Source organism: Manacus candei, unplaced genomic scaffold (genome assembly GCF_025592945.1).
Source record: "Manacus candei isolate 608988 ecotype Guabito, Panama unplaced genomic scaffold, ASM2559294v1 h1tg000044l, whole genome shotgun sequence".
In the NCBI taxonomy this organism is placed as follows: Eukaryota; Metazoa; Chordata; class Aves; order Passeriformes; family Pipridae; genus Manacus; species Manacus candei.
In genome coordinates, this window is record NW_026138092.1 from 1,192,583 (window position 1) to 1,206,954 (window position 14,372).

The 14,372-nt window shown below is 42.2% G+C and overlaps 1 protein-coding gene across 19 annotated transcripts in view; it reads right to left on the reverse strand.

Moving 5' to 3' along the window:
- The window catches only part of ADGRL2 (adhesion G protein-coupled receptor L2), a 373,303-nt gene that overhangs the window by 152,795 nt on the left and 206,136 nt on the right, over positions 1–14,372 (reverse strand). For 5 of the 19 annotated variants that reach the window (XM_051796001.1, XM_051795998.1, XM_051795995.1 and 2 more), the window contains exon 1: positions 1,530–2,292. The exons of 1 other annotated variant lie outside the window; for it this stretch is intronic. The gene's annotated coding sequence lies outside the window, so the exon portion shown is untranslated. Of the gene's footprint in view, positions 1–1,529; positions 2,295–2,975; positions 3,106–14,372 lie in introns of those variants that run through there. 13 more of the 19 variants (XM_051796007.1, XM_051796005.1, XM_051796003.1 and 10 more) reach the window with 6 other exon arrangements.

Genomic DNA, 14,372 nt, shown 5'->3' on the forward strand with positions numbered 1-14,372 from the left:
CTTGCAATGCGATAACTGTTCTACACAGCCACCAGAACAGCACTCCTGCCATAGCTGGTTCCAGATTATTTATTATAGGGTAATACTAACCGCAAATTAGGTTATCTTAGTAAACACAGTATCACTGATTAAATGAGATTACGAGAATTACTCATTTTCACTTTTTCTGGAATGAAAAGGAAATGGAAGCATATGGCCGGTGGTGATCAAAACTTCTTTTAAAACTCTCCATAAAAATACCTATTATTCCAGCCTACCCACCCATTAAGGTGGGAAGCATATTTGTTTCAAAGGCCTGGAATCGAGAGGTCTTTTATTGCAAGATTTCATTTGTTTTCTGAAGTAATTAGAAGGTGCTCCCCATTCAGCCCTGCACGCAGTAACGTGTAGGCCATACCCAGAGCAGGAGCGGCAGAAAGGGCTTTCTAAATCCCCCTCCCGGAGACATCAGAGACCACGCCACAGTGCCTGTCATAAAAGGTCACTTTTTTCCCCTCGGAACAAACCATTAATCAATGGAGTGTAATTGTCCGAGCGTTCGCGAGAGCTCTGCAGCGGAGGGACCTTGTTTTTAACTCGCATAATTGCAAAACAGCAAAAGTTCAGAAACATAACCCAAATCCACCTCCCCATTTTACCCCTTTACAATTCCCACTGCCCTTTGGGCCTCTTCTTGGAAGCAAATGGAAGACAAGCTGAAGTTTTCTCAATTGAGCCGGAGCTAAGAAACCTTTGATATGCTAATACCCTCCTTCAAACGGTAAGAATTCACACTTGCATTAATTCAAACAATTTCTGCAGAATGATGCGAAATGGCACCTCTTTTCGTGGCAAGCAACAAAAGGAGGGAGCCAGGGCGTCTGAGGAAGCCAAACAGCAGAACATTTGTTCCGCAGGACGCCTTCCGTCGCGCACAGGGGCATTTCTGGGCAAAGAAAACACACCTGAGCACCAGCAGAGCTCTTTACTTTCTGACAAACCGCGCTCAAATCCCAGCAGGGCCGGCGCAGACTAACAACAAGATGTTATTTTTAGAGCCAGACACAGCCACGGTGCCTCATGACACACTGTTTTCTGTCTCCAGATGGCCCCAGATTTCTACATGTGAAAATAAATAGAAAATAAAAAAATAAAAAAAAGTTGCTCTCACCCCACCGCCGACAAAGGGTAATTTATTCCTCTTCCCACAGCCACCCCCCACCTCGCACGGGCTGGGGGGGGACGGGCGTTCGGCAGAGTTACACAAATAAACCCGCAACAGGTAATTATTTACCGCCCGGGATGCTGCTCGGCGGGGCCGCGGGCCTGCTCGGCGCGGCTGCCGCAGGTCCCTCCGCAGGGCGCGGGGGGGCGGCCGGCGGAGCGGGGCCGCGGGCGGAGCGCGGCCGAGCGCCGGGCCCTGCGCCCTCCTCGGGGCTCCTTCCCTCGCTCGCTCCTTCCCTCGCTCCCCGCGGGCGAGGCGCTGCCCGGGCGGGGCAGGCAGGGGCGGCAGGACCCGCGGCTGGGCTGCGACGCGCGGCTCCGCTTACCTGTGCGTGCGAGCCGAAGGCGGCCGGGGCGGGTGTCCCCGGCGGGACCCGCGGTCCGGGCGGCCCCGCAGAGCGGCGGGAGCGCGGCGCGGTCGGTGCCCGGGCTGGGGCGGGCGGCAGCCGGCGCTGCGGCTCGGCGGGCTGGGGCAGCGCTCGGCACGGGCGGCTTCTGCTCGGCGCGGCCGGCCGGGAGCCTCTGCCGGGGCTAAGTCAACATCTTCCTGCGGTTCCCCACGCGCCGCTCCGCACCGAAGGCGCGATGCAGCCAGGCTCCCGCACGCACGCACGCGAGGAATAAATTCAATTAAAAAAATAAAAAAAAAAAAAAAAGCCGAAATGGAGGGGAGGACGGGCGCAGCGCCGCGCGTGTGCCCAGCCTCGGGAGTCCCTTCTGAGCAGCGATCGGGAGGCGATGCCCGCAGCTGGGGTAGTGGGGAACAACTCGAACGTTACGATGGACCCCCCTCCTCCGTGTCTCTGTCGCTCGCACCGACTGGATTCACATCTCCCGGGATGACATTCTGGCCTCTGGCGGAGTGCGGCGCCGGCCCCTCCTCGGATTTTCTCCTCTTCCTCCCGGTGCTGCTGCCCCGCCGGCGACTGGAGACCGGGCGCCGGGCGCTGAGCGAGTAACGCGCGCGGCAATGGGAAAAACGCAATACATACACACCAAAAAAAAAAAAAAAAAAAAAAAAAAAAAATCCCAGTGAACGTACGGCAGCCTCTCCGCGCCGTGCACCGCGCCGTCTGCGGCTGGGGAGCGCCAAGTCCTGACACGGACTTTCCGCCGGCTCTGAACTGGAGTCACCTCCAGCCTCCTCCCCCTCCAATCTCCACCCCCTCTCCCTGCGCTCCCACCCCTGGGCTCGGCTAATCATATAAACATATTATCACGTAGAGCGGCACCGGCGAAGGACAAAAATCTCTCCCTTCCTACCTTTTCCAGCCCCCCCGTATCTGGAGAAGGGCGAGGAAGGGGTGCTGGCTGTTCAGCAGCGGAGGCCGCGCTGGCCGCTCCCCGCCCCAGCCGAGGGGCCTGCGGCCGCCCCCTCCCCTGCCTGCCCTGCCTGCCCTGCCTCCCCTGCCTGCCCTGCCTCCCCGGCGGCTGCAGGCGCCATCCCGGCCGGCCGGAGGCGTCCCCGCCGCGCCTTCGCCTTCCCGCTCGCCTGCCCGCGCAGCGCGGCGGTGCCGGGGCCGAGCGGAGCCGAGCGGAGCCGCCCGGCCGCTCCCGCACCGCCCGTGCCCCGCTGCTCTGCCCCCTCCCCGGCATCACCCCAAAATCCTGCAGCGGCGGGGCGGGAGCAGCGGGGTCCGGCGGCGCTGGCTCGGCTCTGCCGGCCCTTGTGCTCCGCTGCCCGCCGAGGCACAGCCGTGCGCTAGGGAAGGCATGTCGGGGCAGGGGAAACAGCGCTTGGAAGCGATTTAAAGGATACCCGGTTGACTCACTGCTGTGCTCGGATACAAAACGCAGTCTAGCAGCGCTGTTGCGTTCTCCAAAAAAATCTGCTCTTGGAAACCAGGTCCGGCATTGCCGGTAGGGCTTGGGTTTTTTTCTCTGTGCTGATGCAAAGCACTGAGGATCCGCTCTGACCTTTCAGGATGTGCAACACGGGCAGTTCCCGGCTCTCAAGGTCAGGGAGAAGCAGCTGGGCATCAGCAAGGGCCGCCGTGCGCGGAGCCAGCGCCGGGGGGACAGCGCGGTCAGAGCGGCGCAGACCTGCCCTGATTACTGCCCCCTCCCCCTTGATTGGGGTTTTTAGCCACCCCCTCCCTCTGCCAGCTGCAGCACTGAAATGAAATCCTCTCAGCTGCATCTACCCATGGAATCTCGTGTCCTAGGCATGGAAGGCATGAGCACTTGGGGTTTGATCAACTGTTTTAGGTCCAAAGCACATTGACAATTCAGCTTAAAACACCCACACCACGCCAGGGAATCAGGATCATTACCTTTGTCAATGGTAATGATTTATTTTTTGATTTAACCATTTTGACGGCTCTGCATACCTGTGCAATTAGTGCTCTTCTTTAGAAATTGTAGCGTGTCTTAAGAGAAACATGACATGTGAGAAGGAAACTGGATCTTGAAGACCTTGCAATATGAAGTACAGAAAACCACAGAGCTGGTCCAGAGTTCTTCAAAACCACATTAAACTTCCAACACTGCTAGCAATAATCCTGGGGATGAACATCTAATAGTCACTGGAATACGGGCATCCCATAACCACGCAGACCTTCCTCAGTTCAGGGTATCTGTCCAGGGGACTGGGGAGTGGAAGAACAATCCCAGGCTTTTAGGACCAAGGGAGGAGTTCAGTGCACCTTCCTGAGCCTGATTTCGGCTGTATTAAATCTGTGAACTCCCCCAAAACCCAACTCAGCATGGGAGGACAGGAGATCATCTGTCTATGGAATAGTTCGTGCCCACTATGTATAGTGAAGAGTTTGGGTTCCCGGGAGAGCAAAACAGAGCAAAAGAGCAGGTTCTCTATGAAGTCCTTTGTGTATTCCTAGTATAGCCAACAGCCCTTTCTTGCTGAATATCCTTATAAATACCTGTATAAACCCTAGCTAACCTCTTATGCATTTCTAATGGAATTAAATTATACAGGCGTTTTAATGTATTTCATTAGAAACCGGTTTTCATTGAAAGGGTTGGTTGCATCTGTTACGGAAACATGCTTGAAAAGAGGGTCACGGAAATATACAGACATAAATATTGATTTGCCATGATTTTACCAGAGTTTTAAAATGTATCATTAGCAAATCCTACCTTTTCTTTTTTTCCTTTTTTTTTTAATAAGTGTAATTGCAGATAAGCGGTGATAGCCCTGAGCTGACAGACTCATGCTCAGTTGATGAGAACAGGATTTAGCCAGAAAACTGTCGATAATACAAGAATTAGCTGGAGTTGACCGTTTTCCTTTGAGAGGACACAAGAGAGGAATTCTTCTGTTTGCAGCAAAAAAAGTCTGTTGGGTTCTCTAAAGTTGGTTTTTTTTTTACCCAGGAAAAAATTGCAGAGAGCTGCAGAACTAGGCCTTGTGTTAATATTTGTAGAAGTCAACGTGAATTCGCCTATGTGGATTCAACTGCAGGACTGAAGTTCATTTTCCCTCTTTTCATCAAAAACTTCTGGAATCATATTTCTGTCTGCATGCAGAGATGGAGTTTTACAACTCCAAGTTTTACAACTCTAAGCTGTAAAACTGAGTTTTAAACAATCGGTAAAAATGCAGGGATCTTTTAGCATTTGTTTCAAAAACACGTGTTTCCATTAATCCTCATTAAAACTGCATTAAGATATAAGAATACCTGGCAGAGGTGTATATTGTTTTGGCAAGTAAAATACTATTATTCAAATTATTAATTTTACTTCACATGAATCAGCATCTGTTTCTTTAAAACAGAAAAATTGTACACACATGTACCCATGGCATACTTGAATCTGATCCTTTAGTTTTTCCTCAGCCACAATCATTGCCAGATTTGAATATTAATATGTAAGAATGAATTATAACAAATCAAGTTTCTTTCCATCATTATGACTGCCTACTATTTGATTTTTGCCATATCCCCATAAAATATGAATCTTACTCCATAGAGACTCCACAAATAAGTACAGACAAGTAGATTTTCCTTAAAACCTTGCTTTGCTCCAACAGTGCAAAATACCTAGCTTGAAAACACTCCAAGAAATTTTATAGTCTTATCAAAGTAATTGGATGATATTTTACCCCCCCTTTTTACTAATGTTATATTTGTAATGTGTCATGTTAAGCTGTATATTCTGTGTGTGTGCTCTCCAGTTGCTCTGATGAATCTGCTGGCTCATGTCTTCTAAAAACTAAAAGCAAATTCTTAGTAATTTTTAAAATAATCACAACAATTGCATATCAATTAGCATTTCTAGGGACTATGTGTAGGACAGTAACTACTGGAAAGATTTAACTTTAACTGTCAGCTGTGTACTTGGAGACATATCTGAGAAAGATGATTTAACTTGTGGCATAAATTAGCCAAATTATGATGTCTGTAATATGATCTTGTAGACTCCACTAACTTTTTCTTTTTTTTTGTGAAAGAACTGCATCTTACATCTGCCTATTCTTAAAAAGGTTAATTTAAAATGCTTCAATATCTTGATAAATAATATTTTGTATTGCCCTAAGTGTTGGTTGCCCCATGAGAAATGATTTACACAGATTTTATGCAGCCTATTTTTTTATTACTGGAATTTTATGACTGAACTTTAAATAGTAGTGACTGACATTTCCTCTTGTCTGTCTGTACTCCTGTGAATAACGTATCAATGAACTTATAATTAGATGTAATGTTAGCAAAGAGTGATGGAGGAGGTAGTAAATATATGTAGTGAGGTAACGTCAGCTAAAATTGATGTACTAATGTAAGGACAGAGTTTAATTGGTATAATGTAAAGGCTTGAGTTTTTTTCCATGGTACATGGAAATGTAACAAACCATTACATGATCTTGCCATTTCAACATAAAACAGAAGAGGGGAAAATTTTGCTTGTTTTATTTAGGAAAACCCCCAATTAATTTTTGCAGGCAAATTTATATAAATAAACTGTGAATGATGCAGCCCATAATAGGAAATATCCAATGTATTGCCTTAAAAGTTTGGAAATATATCTTGACAATTACCGGTCTTTTAAACTAAGTAATTGATTTTAGTGTCACTTGGGGAAAAAAATGAAACCCATCCATAAAGAAAGAGAATTCTGCAGCTGTTCCTAACAAATAAATGTAATATGAATTTGCATTTTGCATAGTTTACTTCAGTAATCAATTTTAATGACTCATAATCTATATCATTATTCAAGAAATGACAAAATCATTGACTTACTCATAACACTTGCTAATTGTTTTTAAAAATAAATTCTATACATGACTAAGGAAACACCCATTTCCACTTGCTTTATGTTAAATCAACATCTAACCACTCATGGTGATTTCATTCAAAGAAAACAGAAGGAACACATTAGCTGTGTGGTTAAAGAGATTGATGGGCTTCAAACATTTTAACCATGAATGGTTTTTTTCCAACTGTAGAAACGCATGTTTTTAATTTAAATGGCTTCAAGAAAATGAAGATCATTTTATCCAACAAAGCTGTTGTTTCTTGTTTCTTAGAAATTAATTTAATTTTGTTTAATTAAGTAATATTAGGAAAAACGTTGTTCAGAGAAAACGCAGCTGTGAAACAAAAGCATGTCTGTGCCATATTAACCAGGTATCCTGAAACAGAATTTTTGTATCACATTAATAAATTATTAGAGATCAATATGATTTTTACCAATGAACTGAGATACAGTTTTTTATGCTCGTGCTAAGACTTTGCAGTTGCCTGTTCACTCTCTGAAGTAAATTTGGGGGAGTGGTGGAGCTCCATGTTACTGAAGGAGTACATTCCCTACTTTGGATTTCAGGTATTTGGGGTGTCTGTTGGTGGAGAAAAGTTTCCAGTTAAACCCTGTGGGCTTTACAAAGGCCAGAGAGTTTCCAGGCCTGAGCTGTTGGGAGTCACAGAGCAGAACAGGGTTAAAAAGAGACCAGCACAATTCCCTGCTTTCCTACGAAAACAGGAGCTTAAACGATCATCCCAGCAAAGGAACTGCAGTGCTGAGCTTTTGGGGAAAGAGATATGTAAAGAGATCCCAATTCTCCAAACAGTGTTCCACATTTTTAGGTTCCCTTTTCTCCAACTGCTGTATCTGCACAGGCATGACTTCTGCATTTGGGCAGCAAAAAAATGTTTGGGGTTGTTTGTTTGTTTGTTTAAGGGGAGAAGCCCAAGAGAATACTAAGAAATTAAATAGATTTTTCTATTTAAAATAAATGTAATTTTGCCTGGCAGGTAGGGAGCTCCTTCTCCTCCTTCCCCTTACACAACCATATTATACAATTTGCCATGACTTTGCTCAATCTCTGTAATTTGCAGCCAGAGAAGTACCCATATCTCAGACTGGCACGTGTGGGGGTCACTGTTTATTCTCACCACCTCTCCTTACCTCTTCCAACCCTCCTGCTTGTTATAACAGAATGGGAATGTTTGAAATGGAATGAGAGAAGGAATGGATGCCTGTGCTAAGCCCCTATAACACTTATGATTGCTTTATGAAATTCCAGTTGCATCTAGATTCCAATCTAGAAGTTATATTTATTACAGGGTGCTTTTAAGTATCATTTTACCTAGGTTTCTGACCACTCCTCTGTTCCCAAAATGAAAGGTGATACAAAACAGATGAAGAATGAAGAACTCAAAGGCAAACCATTGTATTTGCAAGTATGAATCCACAAAGCCCTTTCTCTTCTTCCCAAGCCCCTAATGTAATCATCCTAAGCACTATTAAAATCCGTATTTTTGAAGGCATAGGCCAAGATTTGAGGAGATCTGCACAGCTCTACAAAACCATAAGGATTTAGATGCCTACACTGGGGGTAAGATTACATTTGCTTTCTGGAGAAGTTATGGGATAAAACACATCCAAACCTTGGACCACTGACCAGAACTCAGGTCTCCCCAATCCAGCTGATTGTCCAAATCATGAAGCTACAGAGCCACGTTCCCTCTAGTGCTCTCACTTTCTAGCCCAGTGAATCCTGAATCATTTTCTGCCTGGTGCATGACTTTAACAGAAGTGGAGAATATTTCCATGTCCAGTCAGGCTGTGGGTTAGAGAACTGTTTAGCTGGGGAGAAATATGCATTTGAAACACTTCAGGCAGAGGAGAGAACTGAGCCTGTTTCATACACTTTGGACAAGTCTCTAACTGCTGTTGTAAGATAAAGCCACACCTCTGAAGGAGAGGGATGATTGCCTGTGGGTTCAGTGGCAGCCTCAGTTTTGAGGAGTGTCAGGTGCTCTTAAGAGTCTGACTGTCACCTCTAACTGCTCAGCTTTGTTTTACAGAGCCTTAGCAATAACTTAGGTGCAGAGCTCCTCAGTCTGGTTTATCTTGACTGAAGTAATATTTGGCATGATGAGCATTACAGCTGGAGGAAAATTTGATATAAAGACATGGAAGTGCCTATGGAATAGAGACATCTTCTCCAGGTAGGCAGCTTCGAAGCAGAGGAGTTTTTAAACTTAATGGCTTAAATTCTTTCCATGTTTCTCTTTAGCAGTCAAGTTGCAGAAACTCTATACACTGCCTACGTGAAAATCTGGTCCATAGTCATAATAATCAAGTTGAGAGATATGGTAATAGGTTATGAGCAGGAAAGAACAGGGTGCTCACAATCAATCAGGAACAGAAAAGAACCTCCTGCTGGGACTTCCTCACCTCATGATTGCAACTTTCGAATTTCCCTTATCAAAAGATGGGGCCTGAGAGCCATATTTACTTCCAAACTTGCATATTTCAGTTCACTTCTGCTGTTTTCCCAATGTGCCACTTAGGTGTTATTCTGTCAGAACGAGTGTTTCTTTTTTAAATTCGAATGTTCAATTGGTAGCTTTAATCAAGACAATGTATGAGTCGTCCTTTCCCTACAGTTCCTCTGGTTCTGCCTCCCAGTTTCTCTTGCCATCCTGGAAGTGCTCAGAACCTCGGCTGATTGGTTATCCTTGCTTTGATTTTGTTGTGTGCTTTAACACAAGGACTTGGTGCCTTATATTTTTTATAAGGATGTGTTTTTTCTTCTCAGTACTGATTGCCATTGGAATGGTGGAGGTTCCGTGATTGGCTCCCTCTGGAGCAGATACCAGGGATGGATGGTGGATCACTGGTCAGGGAGCCCAGACACAGCAGCAAACCCAGTCTCTCCCAGCTCCCCATCAACTCTGTCCAGCAGCACAGCTTTGCAATCCAGCTCAGCCGACACGAGCAGAGCGTGGAGAGGGACCCACATTTGTTTCCAGGTTTACATCTAGTCCACATTTTGTCATGCTTGTATTCCAGGTGTAACCCTGGCAGCTGGAAAGAACAGTCATTTTCCTGCACCAAAACTGCCTGTAAAAGCCTCTGTTTCAGTAATGATTTGTTATATATTACAAACACCTGCAGCACGGGGAATTAATATCACTAAAGTATAGGGATCAAAGATATTCCACCTTTTTTTTCTTTAATTAAATGATCATTTACTTTTGACAGACCTCAATGTTTTTGACAAACAGTGTTTGAATCTGATTGAAGGTATGGTTACGCCCTTCTAAAAACACTGCAGTCAAAGAATGATATTAGTACTGTGCTCCTGTTTTGAGGAACATGGATTGACTGCTCAGTACTACTGCTAATTATAAATACTAAAATGTATTCAATAATTAATTAAGATGCTGTTCTCCACTTCACTGCGAGCACTGGCTGCTCTTTGTTGAATAATCAGCATCAAAATGTGATCTTTTTGCATTATATCTGGTAAATCATAGTACTACATTTAATATACCATTAAGACAAGGCACAAACTTTTATGACACACTGAGAAAGCAAAGTGATAGCTTGGTATGCATTTACACAGGAATGGGAGAATTTCCTGCATATGCAAGCACTGGATGTTACTGAAGAATAAACCACAAATTTGCATTGCACCATATAGGTGCCCAGTTTTGCCTTTTTCTCTTCCTGTTGCCTCTCTATATGGCTGTGTCAGTTTAATTTGCTTTCTTTAGAATTTTTGTTGACAGTGAAATTAATGTGCAAATTCCCTATCGGTTGTATATATTAATATAATTCCCTCTCAAATACAGCTCATTGAAATTAGCACTGGTGAAAGGTGAGATACATATTCATACAGTTATTTACATAAATCCCATTCAGCTTTATGCACCCTAAGCTTCAATGCAAAGTATCTGCTACCACAGGTAATTTTAGCACAAGCAAAATGTGCTCGTGCCAAATTTTAGCACGAGCACATAAGTGACGTCTGACTTCCCAAAGATTGGGTGTCTTTTAAGAAGTAAATTATTTGGAGAGAAAAAATTCTGTAAGAAATTACATTTTGGACATAATTTTTGTAGGTAAAAGCTATTGTCTTTACAACAAAAATATTGAAAACACTGCTTTGTTTCTTCAACGAATCACAATTTACCTAAACTGGGCATGATGCCTCATTTGTGATACAGTGTGAGATGGTGTATTAATATCTTAATAAACTTTTCCATAACAACTATGTTATAAAGCAATTTATAAGACAGAGTATACACTAGACCACAAGGTAAGTTTTATAAAAATAAGTACACACTGGGAATTGATTTATGCAGCACAGCATTTTTATCAGTTCTAGTGACAAAAATATCTTTAAAATCAGTTGCAATACGTATATTGATCTGCAGATTATTTACTTGGATTATAGAATGCTAACCATAGGAAAAGTCATCAGGTCATTATCTATATAAGTTTAGGGAATTAAGGCACCATCTATTCCTTGTAGTGACAGGCATTTGCTACTAAAAATATAAGCTGAAATCTCCCGTGTGCAGGTGCAGATTCTCCTGAGCACTGCAGCTCTGTTTGTGTGAGTTTTCCCAGTAAACAGAGGATCTGCAAGGTCATTAAACAGACAATGGCACATATCTCTCACAAAATTAGCCTTTACTGGGTAGACTTGCAGTTTTTATATTTCCCTTAGCTTAATGCTGCAACACATGACTTACAGCAGTCTCTATTTTTCACAATTTTCCAGTTAATGAAAGTAATGTTTAAATACTCTAAACTTAGATTATTAACTTGTACAAAATAGAAACAGATGTGTGTCTCTGTGTGCCATTAAATTTATGATTTACATAGTATTCTTGAATACAGCTGAGCAGAGGCCAATGATTCTAATTTGCTCTAGATTTACAATAACCTGATCTGGTTTTTGTAAGTACTGAAACACTTTAAACAAAATTAGAAAGCCGTTGTGCTTTGTGTGATTAAAGATGCAATTCTCTTTGGGGTAATGAGAAGAGTTAGAACATGTTTCTTTCTTTATGGATGTTTCTATTATAAACACGAGTACCATATATTATGTATTTTTGTTACTATTTCCTTGTTTTTAATTATAAAATAAACTGATTGAGTTGTACTGGAGTTACACTGAAACGAGGCCAAAATCTAGCTAAAAAATGCAGAGAGAGGTTCATAAAAATCCTTAAAATTCTTCTGAGGGCTTTAAGATCTTGTTACAAAAATACTAGTTCCCTAGAGTTTGCAGAGTCCAAAACATCTCTGTGATGTAAAACTATACAATTTAAAGATTTATTTAAAAAGCTAACACATTTCTCAGCTTATTATACTATGTTGATGCACAAAATTTTACAGGACAGAGTTTCAGTGGATTCCTAACATTTTACATCTGGAGATAGAGATTCACTGGGTTTTGTGGCAGAAATCACAACTGGAGTGAACGTTCTCGTTTAAAACATGGTGTACCCAAGGGCAGAGACCACGTTGTTGTGACACTAAACAATGAATTTTTTTAAAAAGAGGCAAAATGAAATTAGATATGCCAGATATGAGCAAGTGGCAGGTGAGAATACCCTGTGTGTGAATATTTAAGGCCTGCTTCAAAAAGTCTGAAAACCTGACTATAAGGCCTATAAAGATGTGTGGATCCAAGGTTAGTTAGAAATGAGGTGTTTCCCAATTCTAATCTGTGACTGTCTGTGGTCAAAAATGTAGGTCATTTAACACTGTAATTCACTTTTCACAGGGAAAGGTGAATTAGCAATGAAGTGTACACATCTGTTATAATAGGGACTACTTACAATAATTTTTAAGGCTACCTCAACTATTCTTTGCATATTGCACCCCAAAAATCAAACAGATTTTATCAACTTAGAAGTAATGAACTGGAATTTTATTTTATGTAGTACCTGGAATATAATATTATTTCATGTATTGTATTATTCATTTGCTATTTTACATAATGCATTGAAGATAATATAGGCTCAATGTTATATATTCATATTTAATCCTACTACAATGTATGTATTTATATTTATCTTTACCTCTGATGAAATGTTTAATGTTATTAATCCTTTCATTTTAATTACATATAATTAACTGTCATTAAAACAGGAGCATTACCTTTTAATAAAAATTTAATCATACATTTACTGAAGCACGGGATCAAAATGCTACACAGGGCTGAGATGTTTTAAAAGTGGTTGAATGCACTCAGTGTATTTGGTCACTCACTCTCCCAGTGCACTTAGAGGTGTCCATCTGTGCTTCACTCATTTCAAGGAAGGATGAGGATCACTGTGGATTTTCCTGGGGGATCTGAAAATGGCAACTGGAATGAAAAAAAACGGCAGGAGAAAACTTTTTGTCTCACACTGAGGCTGAAGTGCAGATCACTGGACTCCTTTTGTGGTCTCATCTGAACTTCCTGGGACATTTTTCTCCTAAGCACACAATTACCTGCACATGAGGCATCAAGCTGACAACTAATACAGCTTTAAGTTGTGTCTAGGCAGGAATTAATATTTGAGAATTGTTTGCTTCCTTCTTGAAAAAATGAGTATGGATATGGACTATAGGAATGGATGGCATTGGGACATGAGAATTCCATGCTCACTTTTCACTCTTTACATAAGCCAAGGCCCCTCTCTGCCAACACACAGGTCTAGGTGAGCAAAAATCTGTGCTGAACCAAAACCATATCCCCAGTCCTACAGACACTCATGCCTGTTAAATCTTATCAACAATATGAGCTTAGAAATCACAAATATTGGGAAACGTGTCATCTCGCATCGAAATTAGTGGTGAGTTTTGGAGAAGGAGTTTTTTAATTTTTCTGGTAAATTCATACTGAGGCCCAGAGTGTGGAATTGTGTTTGCAGCAAACTGTGGTTCAGGAAGCCCTGTGTGATTAGCTTGGGAGGCTGGAGGTAAAAACTGCAGATGAGAATTCCATATGTCTGAGGCAAAGCACCTGAAAGGAAAACTCACATTTTAATGGCAGAGCATGGGATGGCCATTATAGGAATATATTGTATTGATAAAAAAGGGAAAACACCTGGTCAACAAAGGTTTTGTAATATTTTTTTCATATTGGTTATTTTAAAGCCATATTAAGCTGTCAGAAGACTTTGGTTCATTAGGAACACTCTGTTTCTTAAAGATGCTCAGTGAGTCTGGATGCACTTAGGATAATTTATTTTCCAATTGACTCTGAGTTGCCCAGACCTACTTCTATTGAAGTCAACTTTTATTTTTCCAAAGAGAATTAAATCAAGTTTAATTTTTCTTCAAAAAGAGGCTTAGTTAGAGTTCTTAATTGTCAATTTTCTTTGAACAATTATTGTTAATTTTGAATAAATTAACACCTAATAAATTTTGTGATTCCTTATATTAAAGCCCACCCTAAAAACATTTGTCTGGTGCAATTACTCAGCCACTCAGAGTAAGTGGGAAGTTAAAAACTGTCTTTATATGGGTTCTGAACCTTATTGTGATTTAAAGTTACCTTACCCCAAAATACATTTAAATCAAAAGGGAACTGTGTTTAAAGTGTTTTTGTGGCTGGAAGGCTTCATACACTGGAAAAATATTAAATAAAAATATAACGGACCCTTTTCTACTCTTTTCTTTGTATTTCACTGGCGTATTTCATATTAATACTGGCATGGATGAGACAATTCAACAAAATGTAGGGTGATAACAAGGCCATTGTGCAATGGCTCTTCTGTTGAGCAATGAGACTGTGCAGAGAGGGGCAGATTTGGACTCTGCAGTTCCTGCCATGCCCATCACTCCCTATTGCACAAGACTCAGGTCACAAAGTTTGAGTGTCTGAAATCTACAGGCTGCCTGTTTTCAGAAAGTACCAGAACAGAGATTCCAGTAAAAATGCGTGGAACTTTCCACCTGGTGACAAGATATTTTTTTACATA